At 46.5% G+C, this 21040-nt stretch overlaps 1 protein-coding gene across 1 annotated transcript in view; it reads left to right on the top strand.

The window, feature by feature from the left end:
* Positions 1–4975: 4975 nt before the first annotated feature.
* MGAT3 (beta-1,4-mannosyl-glycoprotein 4-beta-N-acetylglucosaminyltransferase) overlaps positions 4976–21040 on the top strand; it is an 85665-nt gene continuing 69600 nt past the window's right edge. Inside the window, exon 1 of the mRNA XM_069231294.1 lies at positions 4976–6055. The gene's annotated coding sequence lies outside the window, so the exon portion shown is untranslated. The remainder of the gene's footprint in view (positions 6056–21040) is intronic.

Here is a 21040-nt window from a genome sequence, read left to right as displayed (position 1 = left end):
AGGTTGTGAAGGCCTCCTCACCAGATGCCACCCTATTCCAACTTCCTCCTGTAAACTTTCTCCTCCTTTACAGACCTCTACCTAACAACTTAACATTCCTAGACACTTTTCAAGATACAGTCTCAAACCTTATTACATTATACTAAAACCTATGCATTCTTGGGGAACTAAACATTTGGTTTGACAAACCCAATATGCCCCATCCAAAAGCTATTACCACTGGCCTAGTCGCATTGAACCTACATCAGATTGTACACAATCCCACACACATCGCTGGACACATCTTAGATGTCACTTTTGCTAAGCCTGAGCTAGTTACCGTTCATAGCATCACGCCAATCTCATGGTCAGATCACCATTTGATAACTTTCCGACATAAAACTCCACAAATTAACACACCCCGCAACTACTTACTTACATGCACCTATCGACGTTGGAGCAAACTCAATTTTGATGTCTTAGAAACACAACTAACAGCCAACACAGATTTAGATACAATGAATTCTGTTCCAAAATGTTATGAGTGGCTACAGGAAACTTTTGATATCCTAATACCACTCAGAAAAACTAAACACAGCAAAGGAAAACCAACACCTTGGAGAAACACAGAACTTAAAAAGATAAAGTAACAAATCAGAAAGCTGCAGCGGACCTGGCTCAAAACAAACAACAGTCAAGACAAACTGCAGCTACACAAACTTAACAGAATATACAAATCATCAATCAAAAAAACTTAAAAAAAAGGTACCACTCAGACAGAATTCAAAATGCTAAATCTGCAACCAAAGAATTTTATAAAATTCTCAATGAATTTAGAAAACCTACATGCATGGAAGGAAGTCATCCCACTATTCAAGATTTCACGAACAAACTGGCAACTCATTACACAACCAAGGCAGACCCATTGGACTCCTATTTAAAACAGAAAAAAAACATTAGCATGAACCCCTTTCCTAAAATACCCTCTAAGAATAAACCAACCCAGCCTCTACAGTCCTTCAAACAAATATCCCCAAGGTGAATTTATGGATTTGGTCAAAGCAATCAGACCTTCCGGTTGCCCTTCTGACCCTTGCCCACCACACATCTTCAAGAACATTCTTTTATCTACTTCTGCTGCCACACCTGTAAGAAGAATCATCAACAACTCTTTAACTACAGGAACTTTTCCTGTAGACCTGAAAAAGGCATACATACAACCGTTATTAAAGAAAACAAACCTAGATCCGCAAGACCCCAACAACTACAGACCAATCACAAATGGACCTTTCCTGGGCAAACTGATAGAAAGAGCAGCATTCGCCCAGATGTCACAATTCATTGAAGACAATTCTATACTTTCAGACTTCCAAACTGGATTCCGCCCAGTAAGAGGCACTGAATCTGCACTCATACCAATCTGGGATGAGCTTAAAAACACAGTCGACCGCAATGGAGTTGCTGCACTACTTCTCTTGGACCTCTCTGCTGCCTTTGATACGGTTGACCATGACACCCTAACTCAAAGACTCCACGAACCCGGCATAGAAGGGACTGCTCTCAACTGGATTACATCCTACCTTCATAAAATAACTAATATCTATTCGCCCCCATTCTCGTTCAAACCCTACCTCACAAAAGCCGGGGTCACCCAAGGATCAATCATCTCATCTTTGCTTTTCAACATCTACATGATATCATTACTAGAACTGATCAATGATTTTCATCTTACATGCTACAACTATGCAGATGACACACAAATACTTCTTAAATTAGAATGCCCCAAAAACATTGAAAACTCAGAAATCTTCAGTTGCCTCAGAGCCGTTGATCAGTGGATGACTTGGAGCCATCTCAAACTAAATGTCTCCAAAACGGAAATACTCATATGTGGTGACTGGAAAAGTTATGACCCACTGTGCCTGGCCTGACGATCTCAGACCACCTCCTCAATTATCCAAGGAAGTAAAAAACCTTGGAATCACCATGGATTCCAAGTTAACTATGAATGCCCAAGTGGACAAATTAGCACGGACAAACTTCATCACCTTGAAAATTCTACAACGCATCTTTCCCCACATCAGATTTCCACACAAGGTGCAAGCTACTATCTCACTTGTACTATCCAAACTGGATTATGCCAATGGCCTCTACCATTGATCATCTCTATCTATTATGAAAAAACTACAACGTATTCAGAACTCCGCTGCCAGGCTACTATTACATGTAAAGCCACAAGCCCACATCTCCCCTGCCTTGAGAGCACTACACTGGTTACCTGTTGCCAGAAGATGCACCTTCTAGCTGCTTTGTGTAACCCACAAAGCTATACACAGAACATGACCGCTTTTTATCAGAAACAAAATAACCAATTACATTCAACAAAGAAACATCCGCTCAAAATTGGCACCCCCGCCTTAGAAGAAAAAGACTATAGGTGGTACATCCTTCTCCGGGTCAAGCAGCCAAACTATGGAATTCATTACCCCCAACTATAAGAGCCGCAGATAACTATCTTGTATTCAGAAAACTACTCAAGAGTTGGCTCTTTCCTTCATAACCACCATATTCAAACAGCTATGGACTGCATATGCCTATGTTGATAAATATTTTTTATCTGATTATGTGTATATTCTAGTTATATATAGTTCTTGAGAAAATATGTATCGCTACTATGTCGTAACAATAAACTACACACACTTTTTAAACCTGTTTAACTAATTTATATTTACTCATGGTTTAAATATGTATATGCATGTACATATGGGTGTGTATTCATGTGTGTGTGTGTGTATATATATATATATATATATATATATATATATATATATACATACATACATATTTGTTATTCTATGCTTAACATGTTCATAGGTCATTGCATAACTCCTAGATAAGTTGTTATACTAGATACTTATGAATCCCTGCTCTCATTTTATATCACACTTTGTCTACCCATAACCATGTCATGTCTCTATCAATCTATCCTCCATTCCCACTCTGACTCATCCCAAATCCATTTTACTACTTTCATCTCCTAAATAACCCTGCCTAAGCTCTTCCCTCCTCTTCTACATCTAACTCACCCAAACCTCACTTTACTACCATGATCTCCCAAGCAACCCTACTAAATTCTCCCTCATTTATCTCACCCTGCTACTATGAACTCCCTAACCCTCCTCCATCCCCCCTTTACTCATCCCAAGCCTAAATCCTATTACCATAAACTCCCAATTAACATGTCTGGATTCTTCCCTCCTGCACCCCTCCATTACTCCAGTCAATCCAACTAACAAACTCACATACCCGCGGCTCAAATTAACTCATGATACTAAAACTGTACTCATATTTCTCTATACTAATCCACCACTAATTCCTTTTGGGTTCCGGAGTCGCGTGCTACTCACCGAAAAGCGCTTCAACACCTCATCAGGGGTAGTATGCACTATATAAATACAATTACAATACAAATGAGACGCGAATACGCAAGAGATGCGACTGTAGAAAAAAAAATTGAAAAGAGATTTATGAGAGAGACATTTAAATATCTGAGTAAATACAACAGCGGTTTGTATGAAGGAGACATGTAAATATTTCAGAAGTTTAAATACAGATGGATGTGTCAAGGAAGATATAATAGTCATTTAAATAACTTGGTGAGAAAATATGGGAGCAGGGGGAGTGGGCGACATAAGGGAGACATTTAAATACTCCACGAGTATAAATAGAGCAGAGGGGTGGGGTGCAGACGTGTAGGAGGCATTTAATACTGCGTGGGGTTAAATATAGAGTATAGCGAGGACAGGCGAATAACCTAGATACGGGTCCAGTCCATATAGGGACGACATCGCTTCCGGTCCAAGCAGATGGCGTGCATTTGTTAGGCAAAACGGAGAAGCGTGCCGACAGCAGTCCATTTAATCCGAAATCGGGACTACAAGTCCCAGGATTCAAAGGAAGAAAACAAAACAAAAAAAACACACAACAACAGCTGAGCTGAACGAGATGCTCACCCATGAACCTGGAAAACTTGAAAGCCCTGCGCCATCCCAGGGACCCAGCGTGCCTTGTACTTCTCCATGGAGCTCAAGCGTCTCACTCTCACCCCAATGTATTTCTCTTTGCAATGCTGGTCTAGCTTCGGATACAGCACTGATGCATACTTGCACACACAGCTCGTGTTTGCAGGAGCCAGTGTGTGCTCACACGGGGAGCAAGGACGCCATGCACTTACAGGGTAACCCAATACATTGAACCCCGGTGCAGGTACTGAGTACCTGCACTTCTCGGCTCTTGTGCAATACCCTTAGTGGAAGAGTACTTGCACTTTTAAGAAGAAAACTAACTCTAAACAGGGAGTACTTGCAGTCTGTATTTCCATTTAAAGCACTGCAAGTGCTTTCCTCTGCTTCTCGCACCCGCAAAACAGAACTACAAGTTCCAGAAGGCAAAAAACAGACAGGCCAGCGTGATAAACCACACCTGATACGGGCACCTTTGAGAGGTTTGGGCTGTCCATCTCCCCTTCCGCAGTTTCCAGCCCTGTCCCCTCGCTTCCCGGCATTCCCCAGACTGCCCGGGACAATAGCTAGCTTTGTCTGACTTCCCCGGATAGTCCGGGCAGGGAGGAGGGGGTGATCGTAGAACGCGATCCTCCAGGAGGTCTGGATATTCCTCCCCCCCAAAGTCCAAAGGGGTGGTATTTGCAGCGTGACAGCGTACCGTGCGCCTCTTAGGAATGCCTGATCTGTCTTTTGGTAGCGGTCGGGGAGTAACTGTTTTTATTACATTTTTTGGGGGATGGGGAAAGACGGGGCATGGTGTAGCGTAGGTGACCCCGCACAAACCCTCTGACCCCCCCAACAGCCCGGCTTCCCTGTTCTCTGCGCAGGAGTCATTGCATGAGGATATTTTTTGCACTCTACTTGATAGGAGATGGGGGGAGGAGGAGGGAAGGGAGGGGGGCGTGGAGGCGGAGCTTGTCGGTCCAGCAGCATAATAGAGTGTTCAGAGGGGAGGGGCGGGAGAGACCACTGCAGAGAAATTCGCAGGCGAAAATAAGAGACCTCTGGAGCAAGAGACTAGCACGTTGAGGGACTAGAGAGAGGAGCCTGGCAGACGAGAGACGGCTGTAGGGGGGGTGCAGTGCATTGCGAGGAAGGGGGTGTTGGGAGAGCGAGATCGCTGTAAAGGAAAAGAGATACGAGCACTGCAAGATGCCTAGGGTGGACTTCGGGAATGGAAAGAGACCACACTGCAGAAGAGAGATGTAAGAGAAGACAGAAACACTGCAGGGAAGAGACTGCCGGCAAGAGAGAGTTCTGAATGGTGAAGTGGAAGCACTGAACAGAAGAGAGCGAGAGCTTCAAGAGGTGTCAAGAGCACTGCAGGGAAGGGACTACTTCAAGAGACTGCCAGTGCGGGGAAGGGACTCCTGCCAAAGAAGAACACTGGGAGAAGGGTACTGTTGAGCGAGATTACCACTACAGAGGAGGTATAGCGAGAAGAGACCTCGGTGCTGCAGACGAGAGAATACAACTAGGCATCCCGAACAGACACAGCAAAGGGACACGAACAAACAGGAAAAGGGGCTACAGTAAGATACTGTAAAAAGACAACGCGAAAAATAAGAGTGTGTCGAGAGAACGAAGAGACAGCCACGGAAGAGTCCAAGATAAGCGACGAGAAATCCGACAGCAGAATCAAAGAGCTGATAAGACACATGAAGGGACCACCAGGCGAGAGACCGCTCAATTAAGAGCCATCGGGAGGAAGAGACAGCTCGAAAACGGAGGCCCCCCTGTGGCGGCGATTCCATCGACCGCTGCCTCCACCCGCGCACCTCTCAGCGCTATCTGAGGGGAGGTCTCCGCGCCTACGTAACCGGGAGCGCACGGACTGGCACGGAGCACTTCCGCCGCCCCCACCGCGAGGCTGGACCCCCGGAATTGGTGAGGATGGCGCTAGCCTCGACGCCGCAGCCGGGCAGGGCGAGGCCCGGCGCCCCGGGACTTACGCAGCGCCCCGCACCCCCTCTCTTTAGCGCCGTGACACCCCGGCTGTGAGCGGACGATGGGTGAGTAAAACACATCGCGATTAGAAGCGCGCGCTATTAATCGAGAACTGGGAGAAGCCGAGACCTGAGGCAATGCGGCGAGAGAAATGTGGGCCAAAGTGACCTCCGCGTTTCTGCTTCTTACATCGTTGTAGACATCATGCATCACCGAGCCTGCATTGCACATGTACCTAATAAATATTACCTGATACTGTCCAACTCACCCCCACCGCCCCCCCCCCCCCCCCCCAAATGACATTTAATATTGCGGAGTCTTAAAAGTAAAACATGAGATGTGGATGCCTCGGGGTTTAGGGAGACAGATGCTCACCTCGCCACTGCGCTCAGCCCCCTTTATGCAGAACCAATACTGGATCGATCATGACCTTTATGTCTGTGACATCGTTACTAAAACGCATTAATTGGAGGCTGGGGCGATGGAACTGCTTATCGCTTAGCCCGCGCTGCACCGAGTCCTTCACCGGGGGTTTTCACCCCAGAATTAAATGATCCCTAATGAACAGGGAGGGCCACCAGTCGCCACAGCTGTCCGGGCCTTAGAAAACGCGTTTGTGTTTGTTTTTATGGAACCGCGACAAGACCTATTCCCGAACATCTTTGCATATCAATTACTGTAACCTGTTTCAGTTGCTCCTTTTCTCCTGACCGCAACCTTTAGGCCAAGATAATATATTTGAAAAAGTCTGAATTTCGAGTTTTTCCCCCCCTATCTGTACATTCAGAAATGTGCATCTTTCGGCGCTATATTCATGCTTGTAACATGACATCATTCGCCCCCACCACCTGCTCAAGCCATTAAGAGGACGATATGGATTACTGGCTCGAACCAGTGCTTGTCCTAAGATTTCTTGAGGTTGCCTTCATGGCTACCACCAGGCCTAATTGTTATGGTGATGGCTGTCAGACGTGTCCCGTTCTTCGCACTTGCCACAAACCGTAACGGCAACTGTCCCTACTGAAACTGGAAAGGACACTATGTTAGCGCCTAATATGTAAACTAGTCAGCGTATCTTCCTTTCTCAACGTCTGGGCGCTATTTAAACCACCATAGCATCGTGTAAACGCACATCATTTTCAAAGCAATTTTACCCTAGAATTACATTTTGTAATTTTTTTGTCCTTAATGCTCCCAGAGACCTTTCAGTTACCACATGTTGCTATTGAAAGGGCTGGGTGCTGGCGAGGCTATGGAGATGAGAAGCCTGGTCCTGTGCATTCATAGGTGGTAAAGGAATCCAGATGGGGTTCGGGGGCATCAGAGACCCCGCAGTATCCACATGTAGCGGACGGGAGAGAGGAGAGGTGATTGCTCCGCCCTTCCCAGCAGGCCTGCATGACGCAGCACTGTGTTAGTGGGGGCATACGGCAAAAGGGTAGGCGTATATTTTTTGGGCGGGTGTTAAGAACTTTGCCCGAGCTGGCAGGTGATGAGCGAAATATGCAGCCCCTTAGTGGGGCTAAAAACAGTTAGCTTAGTGAAGGAATGCACAGGCTGCAGTGAAGGGCACAAGCGGACGTGCACGTTTGTCTGTAATGCTGTGACATCTGCAGGACACATATTTCAATCCTGGAAAAAAATGGCGGAATTGGTCCCAGTGCCTGCTTGCTGGAGAGTTCTTCGGGGCACAGATCCTCATCCCAGTAAAATGGCCCAGAAGAATGATGTATCTGCTGCAGTGTATGGCAATGTATGGCAGGTCAAAGGTTACAATCTCAACTTTTTTTATTGATGAGAGTTCATGTGCCTTTTGTAGTTTATTTTTTGTATTAGTTTAAAATAGCATATTGAAATGGCAGGTTAAAAAAAAAAGGTCAGTTGAGTTGTTATTAAACATGCTACACGGACGAATGTCGAGTCGCAGATAGGAATCCGAATAGAGTACCTCGGTAGATTAATGTGCCTACTGTATAGTCCCGTGTGTAATTTACACATCACAGGCACAGATACCAGGACGTTTGCCTTGGTGCACCTATTTCTCATGTGAAATGTGTGCTAGCACCAGAATCGCAGAAATAATGAAGCAACACAATTCAAGTAAGATGGCTCAGTGAGTTGGGGAGTCTGTTCAAAGTCACTTTTATGGGACCACTCATCTTTCAACTAAGAGGCGTTTACTTCCACTAAATCACGATATTTGTCTGTTAGAAATTGGGTCTCTAGTTGGTAGGGATAGGCACCCTGTCCAAGTAGGGACCACGATCCTAGTCAGGGTAAGTCAGTTACACAACCTAAATTAAGCTGTGCTCACCCTCTGGTAACTTGGCGCAGAGCAGGCAGGCTTAACTTTGAAGGTAATGTACAAAGTATTTGTGCAACACACATACAAATGAAACACCACAAAAGTACTTCATATATGTGTATTTAAAAATAGAGTTTATTTCTCAGAATAAATTAAGACCAAAATGACAAAAAAAGCAATGAGCATTCAGTTTTAAGATGTATCATATTAAGCTCACTTTGTAAGGGGCTTGTTTTAGAGTCTGTATTGATTTTATGAGGGGGTGTCCTGAGAGGAATATTGCGCAGACTGATCAGGGCTGTTCGGGACTGGCCTGGGGAGAGATTACAAGGTGTGTTACTTTCGTAATGCAGAGAGCGCTGCTGAAACTTTAAGGCTGCTCGTGCCCTCATGGTCCAGGAATGCACTGCGGTAGCTGTGGGTTAAGGGCAAAGTGATCTGAGTCAGGCCGGTGCGAGGGCGTGAGGCAGGTTTGTGCCTGAGCACAGGTCATCGGTTGGGGAAGGAGAGCTTGTATCACATGTCCATCCCTTGGTAACACGGGCAACAGCCCACGCAAACTGCTCTGAAGCCATGCTGAGACGGGCGACCAGTTGCCACCCGTCCCGCTTCAAAGCCCTGATGAGATAAGCGGCAGGCAGCAACTAAGCCATGCTGAAGAAGTCTTGATGAGCTGAGCAGCAGGCCGCAATGAAGCCACACTTAAAAGTATTAAGGGATTCCCAATGCAGGCCTATGAAAGGGGCAAGCCTCACGATAATGAAAAATGAATTTGGGAGTTTTTCATTACCCGGACATTAAAGACTTAAAAGTACATGTTCTGCCTTTTACTTACATGGCACCCTCAGTCGCGGCTCGCTGCGCTGTAAAGGGGTGGCACGGAGGGCTGAGGATAAATATTACATTATATTAAAAAAATATATAACTTACCTTCCTCACTGTGCCGTCGCTCCTTCTTCCCCACAGGAGACCCAGGCCCTGCAGCCATTCTTGATGCTGCTCAGAGCAGCGTTAGGATTGGCTGGGTGGTCCCAGGCAGACTGGGGGCCTGTGCTTGCTCTCTTCATCCCGGCAACACAATGCTGGGCTGGAGAGAGCCTACTGCGCATGTGTGTTTGGCCGGCCGAACATACATCAGCACTGAGGGAAGTGCACAATGCACTCCCCTCATCCTCAATGCCCCGCCCCTTCCACAATGAAACAATAAAAAAACATGGTTTATTATCATTTTGTTGTAAAAGGTTTGCAGGGGCTGCTGCTGGCAAGGGGGCACGCTCCTCCAACCAAGCGGAGGAGCCGGCCCTGGGCACCCTGCACTATGGGCTACCTAGGGCCTACCTTAGGGGTGACATATGCAAGAAAAGGGGAGTTTTAAGGCTTGGCAAGAGGTTTTGAATGGCAAGTTAAGGTGGCAATGGGACTGCACACACCCGTTGCGGTGGCAGGCCTCAGACATGTTACAGGGGTACTTACGTGAGTGGCACCATCAGTGCTGCATGCCTACTAGTAGCATTTAATTTACAGGCCCTGGTACAGGGCCCAAACATCTGGCGTTTAATTTGTGTGGTGTTTGTGTAAACTCTTGCAACGTTATCTTTCCTCAGCCAGGCCCTGCTCCGTTTCTGGGCATCTGTGGCTCCCCTTGTTATTGCCATCATTTCCGCTACTGCCTTCCCTTTACCTTTCAGCCCTCTAACCTGTCCTTTTCATTTCCTTCATCTTAGAAACAAAGACATTGTAATTGTTTTATTACAGCTCATTTATAATTGGTCGAAAGCTTGCCTTGTGTGCTGTATAATTTGCTGTCCACTTTAAGTGTGCTCCATTGGGCTTGTTAAACAGAGGCGGCTGGTAAACACAAAGGTACAGGCAGATGCCCGCCTGTCGGACCGTTCCTACCAAACACGGAGAGGTTGGTTACTACCCAGCGATTGCTGCTGCAGGCAGTAGGTGCCAGATGTTTTCAGTCACTACCTTTGGGTCCTAATAAGGAGAAATTCTGCAAATTTCACCGGAAGTAGGTGACCATGTTCTATTCTATTTTTGTCCTTAATATACCCCGGATTCCCACTCCAAAAGGTGATGACTTTAGTGCATCTTAGAAACAGAATAAAAGGTGCACACTTTTAATGCCTGCATTATCCATCAATTTCTTCCCCCTTACTGATAATGTGATATATATTACTGTTGTGTATACCCTTAAATAGCATAATATTCTCTTATTCACAAATGCACTCAGCTTGCTGAGGTCTCCGGTCTTGCTGTCCCATTCGGGTGTTATAGAGAAGAGGACAGCCTGTTCCTGTTCATGTCTGCCATCCTCAGTCCTTGTTATTTACCTTCAGTCACAAGTCATTGTTTGACTGAAAGTTAAATTGAATGACATCATTAAATGCCGACATTTCCTTGTCACGGTCTTCAATCCAGCGGCAAATAAGCTTCAAAGACTTTATTACAAAGGCCTTAATGAGATTAGATTGCCTGAAGTGTAGGTTTGTTCATAGTTGCATTTTATATATATATATATATATATATTTTTTTTAATGTTTCATTTGGAGAAACATTAATTTGCTGGCAGGGTTGCCCAATTTATGTGGCAAGAAAAGTCCAGTTATGAATTTACAACGCCAATAGCTCTAACTCAAGCAAATGCGAAACCCATTGCTTTGCAAATGCTTGTACAGTTGTTAACACTGTCTGGGCATAGGTTGCACGTCATTAGTACCGTACAGTACAGTACCGGTTTGACACCCAAATACAGCAAAAAGCAAAATAAAGGTGACCAATCAACCTTTGCAAAGGGCCTTCTACTGCACAGCAGCACTTATTGCTGCTTTTCTGGTACCATTTGAACCCTTTGAGCTAGAACATTTTTTGTTTTATTACAATGTGCAGATTATGTGGCAGATAATGCAGAAAATCCATAATTATGTGAAAAACGCAGCAGCTGCACAATCACGTCATTACAGCGGCCCTGGTCATGGGTCCTAGTGCAAGGAATAAAATTGGCCCTCTAGCTACTATCTGAATAATAAAACAGCAAGCATCAGGATTCAGTAAGGCCCTAAGGTCTCTGGCCTCAGTTCCACTGCACCTGCTGCACCAATAGAAGCTACGCCCTTGTACTTAACACAAGACCAAGCTGATTTCCACGCAGACTACCCTAAAGAGGTGCTTGTGGTTCCATTTCTCTCATCCTACATCTATACCAGCAGTTCTGACTTCTAGAAAAAAGAAAAGAAAAAAAACACAGAGCATGCTGCCGCAACCTCTTTTGTGTTTATGGGCGAGCGCAAAGCGCTTCGTCCATAAAGTAATCTCTCTTTGGGCTTCAAACCACGCCCAGGTCACGCCAGTCTCTTTCATTGGTTCCTGGGCTTGCTCTTTAATGTCTACTTGCTCTTATTTGTGAAAGGCCTGCATACGTCATGCCTTTTCTGGTGTTTAGGCCGCCTACACAGCACAGGTAAACTACTAGAAACATACGAGGCTCGATGTTTTCAGCCTGGTTTCTTGACTACTTTATCTGTTAATTTTCTCCGCAGCGCTATCACACTGGGGTTTACATACTGCGATCGCACTCCATTTTTTTTTTGTTTCAATTTCAGCGCAATCGTGCTGCATTTTACATACCGTTATCGCGCTGTGTTTTTTTTATTTGTGTGGCAAGAAAAGTTAGGTTAGGAGTTTACAACGTAAATAGCTCCAACTCGAGCAAATGCGAGCCCCGTTGCATTGAAAATGCTAGTTAGTTTTGCTTTTGAGGGGGGATGTGAAGAAAATGGGTGTATGTATTATTTGCCTATGTGTGTGTTCCTGTGCGAGCACTAACAGATATGCAACATATCCTTGCACTTTTGCCAACTGAATCATTACAAAATCCCTGGAGTGGGCGTGAAACAGTCACGAGCCGTTTACTCTGATATATCGAATCATACTCCCCGTAGCTGGCTGCGGACCATCCGCGGGGGCTTCTGCACCTTACATCCCACTCTGCAGGAAGCTGGTGTAGCTTTTTTCAGAAGTTGATTACAGGTTTAAATGGGCCAGCACTGATAGGAACAGAGTACCTGCGTTTCTCGAAATTGAAAGGGAGAGTATCAGCACTTCTCAGCAGCTAAATTGTTAATGGGAGAATACCGGCACTTAGTAACCAGCACGTTCTCTGGGTTGGTGAGTAGCTGCACTTCTATCATTCCATTTCAAGCACCGATACTATGCAGGAGCATGGTCTGAGCTCAGTGCATTTCTGGACTATATCTGTGGAGATGTGATAAGGTCGATGCGATGGGGAAGTTTGGCGCCCTATTTTTAGGGCAACCCACTGTCACTATAGAGCAGAGGTCTTCAAACTGGGGGGCGCCCCCCCCCCCCAAAAGGGCCTCAAGTGATCCCAGGGGGTGCGCCAGACTCTAGCCAAAAGCAACATTATACAGATAACAGGCCTTTGTTTTAAGCAGAATCAGGTTATTGCATTTTTAAAAAAAAATAACAGTACTAACTGCAATGTTTAGATAGGTCTAGACATATTTAAACATTGCCATCTTTATAAAATAATAGTGAAAAATTCTCATGGGGCCCCAATGATTTTTATTTTTCAACTGGGGGGGGTGGGCGTGGCATCAAAAAGTTTGGAGACCACTGTTATGGAGTGATGTGGCACCACCAAAGCCTTCCACAGGGACGTTTACTTTGAGCCCTGCATAAATGAGCACAGTAGACCACTCAATAGCACCAGCCTGACCAACATGGAGCCCAGTAGTTACGCTGTGGATTACTGGGATGTACTTGGACCGATCACTCGCGCTCTATGATTTGCACGACAAATTGTCTCCTCTGAAGCCGGGTACCAGTGCGTGGCATAAAAATATGAGCCTATAGCCCCTGATTGCATTTTGTCTGGAAAAGGTTGCAGTACTTATTACTCCCAATATATATTCCATGTCCTCATGGATGGAATTTATTAGTTGCGAAAAATGGGAATCAGATTACGCGTAGTGCCCTCAAAAGGGGCAATAATGTGCAGACTTTGGTGCTTTCTTCACCCAAAAATATTTGTCCCATTATTTGTGAGGTTTTTCTCTTCCTGGTAAATTTCAGCAGGGTTGAACTTCTGAAATGTATCATGAGCATGGGGGATTGTGGTGTGGGGGTTCTTATCACACTGCTCGTACCTGCAATTTGTAGGGTAAGGAGAGATGCTGCACATATGGTAGTTAATCACAACTCCCGTAATTGGGTCTAATGAGGGTGCCACAGCAGCACATATTTTCATACAATTGCTGATGATGGGGTATCTAACTTTACTTTGCTGAAGGAAGCAGCCCACGTGGATTGTACTATATTGCAGCATTTTTACACTGTTTACTGCACCAATGTGGGGCACTGAAGCCCTTACCCACTTGGGTAGGAAGCTACATTGTGTAGGGGTGGTCGTTCAAAGGGTGTCATACCATGGGGCACTGTGCCTGGTGGTGTGATGGGTGAGGGTACATAGGAGACAGATGTGCAAATTATAATTGTAATAAGGACATCATCAGCCCAGCCATAGGGGAAGCGGGAGGCTTTGTGTGCGTACACCAAAAACCAAGGCTTGATAATCCAACATGTGCCAGGCGGAGATGGTGTCAAATGAATACAGGAATGCCAAAAGGGCAAGAATGGGAATTGGTGACATAAGCAGTGGCTAAGTACCATTTTATTTTTCTTCTTTTTTTTTTTAAAGGCAGCAATACTGCCTGCTGCTGATCAAACACACCCCATGAAGAAGGAAGGACAATCAAGCATGACCACTTGAGCAGGAGCTACAGAACCTTTACAGGGGCCAGATTCCAGCTTCTCCTGCTAGGCCAAAGAGCTGAAATGTAGAGATCGGGTGCGCATCCCAAGCTCTCGATAGATCTCACAGGCGCTTGAGCACAATCGGCGTCCATACATGCCAACAGTCTCGTTCAGGCGGGAGACCCCCGATTTTTTTAAAGCTCAAAACGGATTTTTATTCAGGTGGCTCCCCCCTAAAATTACCTCGGTTTTCACGTAAGTCAATAGGGAAAAATAACTATCCTCGATTTTTTTTTTTTTTTGTCTCTTTTCATACTCTCCCTCTTTCAACCTTCAAAATGTTGACATATAAGTGGATCGTAGCTTGGGCTGTAGCCAGACTGGCAGGCACCCCAACCCGCATCCTGAAAGAATTGGCAAAGCCAGTGGTGAAAAATCCGAATGTACCGGCTTTGCCGCTGCTCGTGTCTATTTCTTTCTTTTTTGCAGAAGTTGTAAGTTGCACACCAGCTTATGACATGACTGGAAAGTATCACAAATGATGCATCTTGAATGTGACCCCAGAGCACTGTATAACATGTGGACTTCAAATTCTCAATGTCATATTTCATCATGGACAGCGTGGAGTTTGCTTTCTGTGCCGATGGCTGGAGTAGCTGAAATAAACCTGGTTAAGGTGTATTATCAAGCTCTGCATACTAAAATTTGGTTCCAATGCTAGCGGGCATGTGTTGCACCCTAACCAGCTCTGGGACAGCAAGTAAATTTTTTAAGGGGTGAGTAATTCTCAAATTACATTGCTCTAAAGCATGGGTACTCACAAACTTTTTCTCGGGGGCCAAAATTGCAGTATGGTTTGCGGCCGAGGGCCGCACTGAAGTGACAGCGGGGGGCGGGGCTTAGAGGGGGCGGGGCTTAGAGGGGGAACAACCACCCCACCCCCTTTTTCTAAACAATGCTGTATTTTGAATCCAGGTATAACTACAAACCTACAAAGGGGACATTTTGAAAAACATTTTTATTATCAGACAATAGTAATCTTAAGAGGCATGGCATGGTAATTCTTGTGAACAGGATATTCAGCACAGGCCCAATGCAGCACAGTTTTCTCTGAGTCTGGAAAATAGGTATGTCAAAGGAAGACATACTACAAACTTATTTTGCACTTCATGTCTCTTATTAGTGTTCTGTAATCTGGTATTATGTCTGAAACGGCAAGCCTTAAGAGCTGATCCAGATGTAAGTCTGTTAGCTTATTTCTGAATTTACTCTTCAAAAGTCCCATTGTGGAAAACGAACTTTCGCAAACATATGTTGACCCGAACATGCAAATTATTTTCTGGGCCACTGTAAAAAGAACAGGAAATTTGTCAGAAGGCACAGTGTTCCAGAATTCTTCTGGTGCCTGCCCCAAAAAAGATGCTTCAAGAGCTGAGTTATGCTGCATGTCTATCAGCTCCATTTGTGCTTGCGGTCTTTTCACGCCAATAAGTTCAACAGCATCAAGATTTCGTGCACTCACCATCCAGGGGTTTTCAACTAGCCTGAATAGGGGGGTGAGGGTTCTGAATTGAGAAAATCGCCTTTTGATCTCCCCAGAAATTTCCTCAAGACATGCACCAAGATTTAGCGTTGGCAGCATTTCTTGTGCATTTGGAAACCTCTGAGTCACAGCCAACAGTTTTGGAAAGTGGGTGAAGTCAGCAACATCCAGTTGTTCTTTGAATAGCACAAGCTTACTTTCAAATTAGTAAATACCATTCATCATGGACCACACAAGCTGTTGTTTGCCTTGCAGCATCAAATTAAGAGCATTGAAGTGTGCAAATAGATCTGAAAGAAAATGGAGCACTAAAAGCCATTTCACATCCTTTAGTTCTGGGAATGTTTGACCTCTGCTGTTTGTAAAGTGTTCAATTTCAGGAAGCAAAGCAATGAACCGCTCCAGAACTTTCCCTTTGCTTAGCCATCGCACTTCAGTGTGCATCAAGAGGTCTGTATATTCAGCTTCAGAATCCTGCAGCATAGCCTTAAAAAGTCTATGGTTAAGGGCTTTGGCACGAATAAAATTAACAATTTTCACTGCAAGTTTTAGGACGTTATTCAGTTCTCCATGCTTTAATTTTGCACACAGAACTTCCTGATGAATAATGCAGTGGTAGTCTATTACAGGCTGTCCAGTGAGCTTCTTTTTAAGCAAAGATACAAAGCCTCTGTCATGGCCTACCATAGCAGGCGCGCCATCTGTTGTGATGCTAACAAGACTGTACAGTGGTATGTGATGTGTTTCGAAGTAGTTGCAGATACTGTCCAGAATATCTTCTCCTCTTGTGTGCCCGTGCAGTGGTAGAAGGCACAGGAGCTCTTCTTTGGGATGAAGTGATTGGTCCAAATACCTCACCCAAACTAATAACTGGGCCACATCGCCTATATCTGTGGACTCATCCATGGCAATGCTGAAGAACGGTGACTCTCTGACAGCTTTGATCACCTGCTCCTGGATATTTTCACCCATTGCCTCTATTCTGCGTGCACAAGTGGAATCCGATAGCTTTAAGGCACCAATTTCTTTTAAAATGCTGGATTTGTTGCTATAGTTCTCAAACAAAGTTTCAGCTGCTGAAAGGAAACATTTCTTCACCAGCTCTGCCTCCGTGAATGGCTTCTTATGTTTGGCAAGCAGGTAGCATATTTTGAATGATGCTTCTGTAACAGCCTCAGATTCCTTCATTTGGCAAAAGAAGAGCTTCTGCTGGGAAAGAAGTGTTTGCTTTAACAATGCCACTTTTGCTGAACGCAGTTGTGAGTGCAATGGGAAGTTCTCACTATAACTTGCATGTCGAGTTTTGTAGTGCCGTTCCAGGTTATATCTCTTAAGAACATTTACTTTCTCCTTGCAAAGCAAACAGGTAGCTTTATCCTTTGGCCATTCAACAAACAAGTACTCTTCTTCCCATGCTGCCTGGAATGATCTGTGTTCACTCTGTATGGATCTGGGTCGTTTGCAAGGCTTGGTAACTGGACTGTAGGCCATTGGTCTCAGCAAGTTTGTGCAATGATTTTCAAGGGTCAGGAATCAGATTTTCCCCTCACAGCCAAAGGACCGACACCACTTCACGACCGACAACACTTCATGAGCGACCGATGGACCGACACCGCCTCACGACCAATAGACCAACACTGCGTCTCGCTACAGACCTCTGTGCACAACAGCAAAATAATATAAAGTGATGTGTAAAAGGAAACAAAGCATACCGTAATCTAACAATTGGCAACACACATGCTGGCCTTTGCCGATTCCCAGAGGACCATGTTATAAAAAGTATTTTTTGCAATTATGCTTGCAACCTGCTAGGAATACTAGAGTGATAATGAGGCCAATGAATGGTATACGGGCCTCTTTTTAGAAACTGTTTTTTTTCAGCATGCTGGGTCACACAGCAATAGAAATCAACTGTGCGCGAAATGCCAGGGGCCAGATAAAAAAAAGTGTATTATTGTAAGACATTTTCAACAGCCATGGCTCTAGTAGTATATTCCTACACTAATCACAAGAGCCAAATGGGAATGTTCCAGAGTATATCCCTATCCTAATCACAAGAGACATTTAATTAGATGCAGCAGCCATTTATCATCCGCACCCCTGGGAGGAGGAGTAAGCTGAAGGTGTTTGCCCATCACACAAAGTGTACCCCACTGGACACTTCACAAATGGTTTGATTTATATTGGGATTGTCATCTGATTTTTGGTAGTTTTCATGGGTGGATGGTTTCTCTCTGGCTGTACTGGGTTGGTGGGTATGCGTTATAAAAGTAAGCATTATTGTTTAGAGGTTGTACAAACAAAGGTCTAACTTGGTGCCTAAGCATTACAAGACAAAGATACAGCAGCACAGTTCTTACCCTTGCAGGGTCCGGTCTATCACACACAGCGCCATCTGCTCTCACCCCTACCCCAGTAACACACACAGCGCGCACACATACAGCGCCATCTGCTCTCACCCCTACCCCAGTAACACACACAGCGCCATCTGCACACAGCGCCATCTGCTCTCACCCCTACCCCAGTAACACACACAGCGCGCACACACACAGCGCCATCTGCTCTCACCCCTACCCCAGTAACACACACTGCTCCATCTGCACACAGCGCCATCTGCTCCCACCCCTACCCCAGTAACACACACAGCACCATCTGCTCCCACCCTTACCCCAGTAACACACACAGCGCCATCTGCACACAGCGCCATCTGCTCTCACCCCTACCCCAGTAACACACACCGCGCCATCTGCTCTCACCCCTACCCCAGTAACACACACTGCGCCATCTGCACACAGCGCCATCTGCTCCCACCCCTACCCCAGTAACACACACAGCGCACACACACAGCGCCTTCTGCTCTCACCCCTACCCCGTAACACACACAGCGCGCACACACACAGCGCCATCTGCTCTCACCCCTACCCCAGTAACACACACACCGCCATCTGCTCTCACCCCTACCCCAGTAACACACACTGCGCCATCTGCTCTCACCCCTACCCCAGTAACACACACTGCGCCATCTGCACACAGCGCCATCTGCTCCCACCCCTACCCCAGTAACACACACAGCGCGCACACACACAGCGCCATCTGCTCTCACCCCTACCCCAGTAACACACACCGCGCCATCTGCTCTCACCCCTACCCCAGTAACACACACTGCGCCATCTGCACACAGCGCCATCTGCTCCCACCCCTACCCCAGTAACACACACAGCGCCATCTGCTCCCACCCCTACCCCAGTAACACACACAGCGCACACACACAGCGCCTTCTGCTCTCACCCCTACCCCGTAACACACACAGCGCGCACACACACAGCGCCATCTGCTCTCACCCCTACCCCAGTAACACACACAGCGCCATCTGCTCTCACCCCTACCCCAGTAACACACACAGAGCGCACACACACAGCGCCATCTGCTCTCACCCCTACCCCAGTAACACACACAGCGCCATCTGCACACAGCGCCATCTGCTCTCACCCCTACCCCAGTAACACACACAGCGCCATCTGCACACAGCGCCATCTGCTCTCACCCCTACCCCAGTAACACACACAGCGCGCACACACACAGCGCCATCTGCTCTCACCCCTACCCCAGTAACACACACAGCGCCATCTGCACACAGCGCCATCTGCTCTCACCCCTACCCCAGTAACACACACAGCGCCATCTGCACACAGCGCAATCTGCTCTCACCCCTACCCCAGTAACACACACAGCGCGCACACACACAGCGCCATCTGCTCTCACCCCTACCCCAGTAACACACACAGCGCCATCTGCACACAGCGCCATCTGCTCTCACCCCTACCCTAGTAACACACACAGCGCGCACACACACAGCGCCATCTGCTCTCACCCCTACCCCAGTAACACACACTGCGCCATCTGCACACAGCGCCATCTGCTCCCACCCCTACCCCAGTAACACACACAGCGCCATCTGCTCCCACCCCTACCCCAGTAACACACACAGCGCCATCTGCACACAGCACCATCTGCTCTCACCCCTACCCCAGTAACACACACAGCGCGCACACATACAGCGCCATCTGCTCTCACCCCTACCCCAGTAACACACACAGCGCCATCTGCACACAGCGCCATCTGCTCTCACCCCTACCCCAGTAACACACACACACAGCGCACACACACAGCGCCATCTGCTCTCACGCCTACCCCAGTAACACACACAGCGCGCACACACACAGCGCCATCTGCTCTCACCCCTACCCCAGTAACACACACTACATTAAAAACAAATAAATAAATAACCAAAGAGCCTTACCTGACTCAAAGCACTGTAAAGATGTCACAAATCTGGAACAGCAGGCAGGCGGGCAGCAGACGTGGAGCCGGTGACAGCAAGCAGACGACCAAAGCCCCGTAAAAGTTAGCTGCAAGCGATGACTTTTATGGGGCTTTGGCTTCCACGATCGTCAGGGCAACGCAATAAACAATGGCCGCCGTATGTAAACATAGAGGAGGGCCGCGGGAGCATGCTCCCGCGGCCCTCTTCTATGTTTACATATGGCGGCCATTGTTTATTGCGTTTGGTGTGCGTCTCGCGGGCCGCCAAGTTAGGTCCGTGGGGCCGCTGGCGGCCCGTGGGCCGTACTTTGAGTACCGTTGCTCTAAAGTATTACAGCTGTTGGGGTTTCATTTTGACCACCAGTGCATTCTGGTTTACGTAGTCTTCAGATTCACATTTTCATATTTAATAGTGAGTTACCTCCTTGTATGTTTCTCAGTCACTGCAGAGCGAACATTCCCCTCCATTAGAAGGGGTGAGGGCCACGTGACTGGAAAGCGCACCCTGTGGCATATTGGAGGGGTGCGAGGGCTCACCAAGAAAACCCATGTTTAATATTGGAATTACTCCCACCCATCTCTTCACAATGAGGGTGGAGAAACGGACAGTAGGTGCGGATATTTTTGAGAGGAGGTGCATATTTCTTTGGTTATCTGTAGAGCAGTGATTTTCAAACTTAACACCCATCCCTTTGTAGTTAAGTTCTGTTACCTTTTTGAATAAATGTTTTTCTGCCTAAAACAAAGCACTGCTATCTATCTGTGTAATGCTTCTTTTGGCTGGACCCTGGTGCCCACGCTGGATCACTTGAGGCTGCCCTTGGGGGGGGGCGTGCCCCACAGTTAGAAGACCCCCTGCTGTAGAGCAATATAAACCCCACACATTTCAACAGTTAATGCATGCCCAGTTACAGGAGGAATGGTGAATCATTTGATGAGGGGCTGCTACAAACTGGCCCACTAGCCCTTCCTTTTCTCAATCCCTTAAAAGGCATAGCGCGATAGTTTCTCAGGTGTGATGATGTGCTGCTCTAGTCCAGGGTTTCTTCTTTGAATGTTGGGACTTGCATACATGTCAACAGTTTATAACTGGCAAGT

The sequence above is a fragment of the Pleurodeles waltl genome, chromosome 4_2, assembly GCF_031143425.1.
Source record: "Pleurodeles waltl isolate 20211129_DDA chromosome 4_2, aPleWal1.hap1.20221129, whole genome shotgun sequence".
Taxonomy (NCBI): Eukaryota; Metazoa; Chordata; class Amphibia; order Caudata; family Salamandridae; genus Pleurodeles; species Pleurodeles waltl.
Note: the sequence above shows the minus strand (reverse complement) of the source record. Positions and strands in the feature narration are given on the sequence as shown.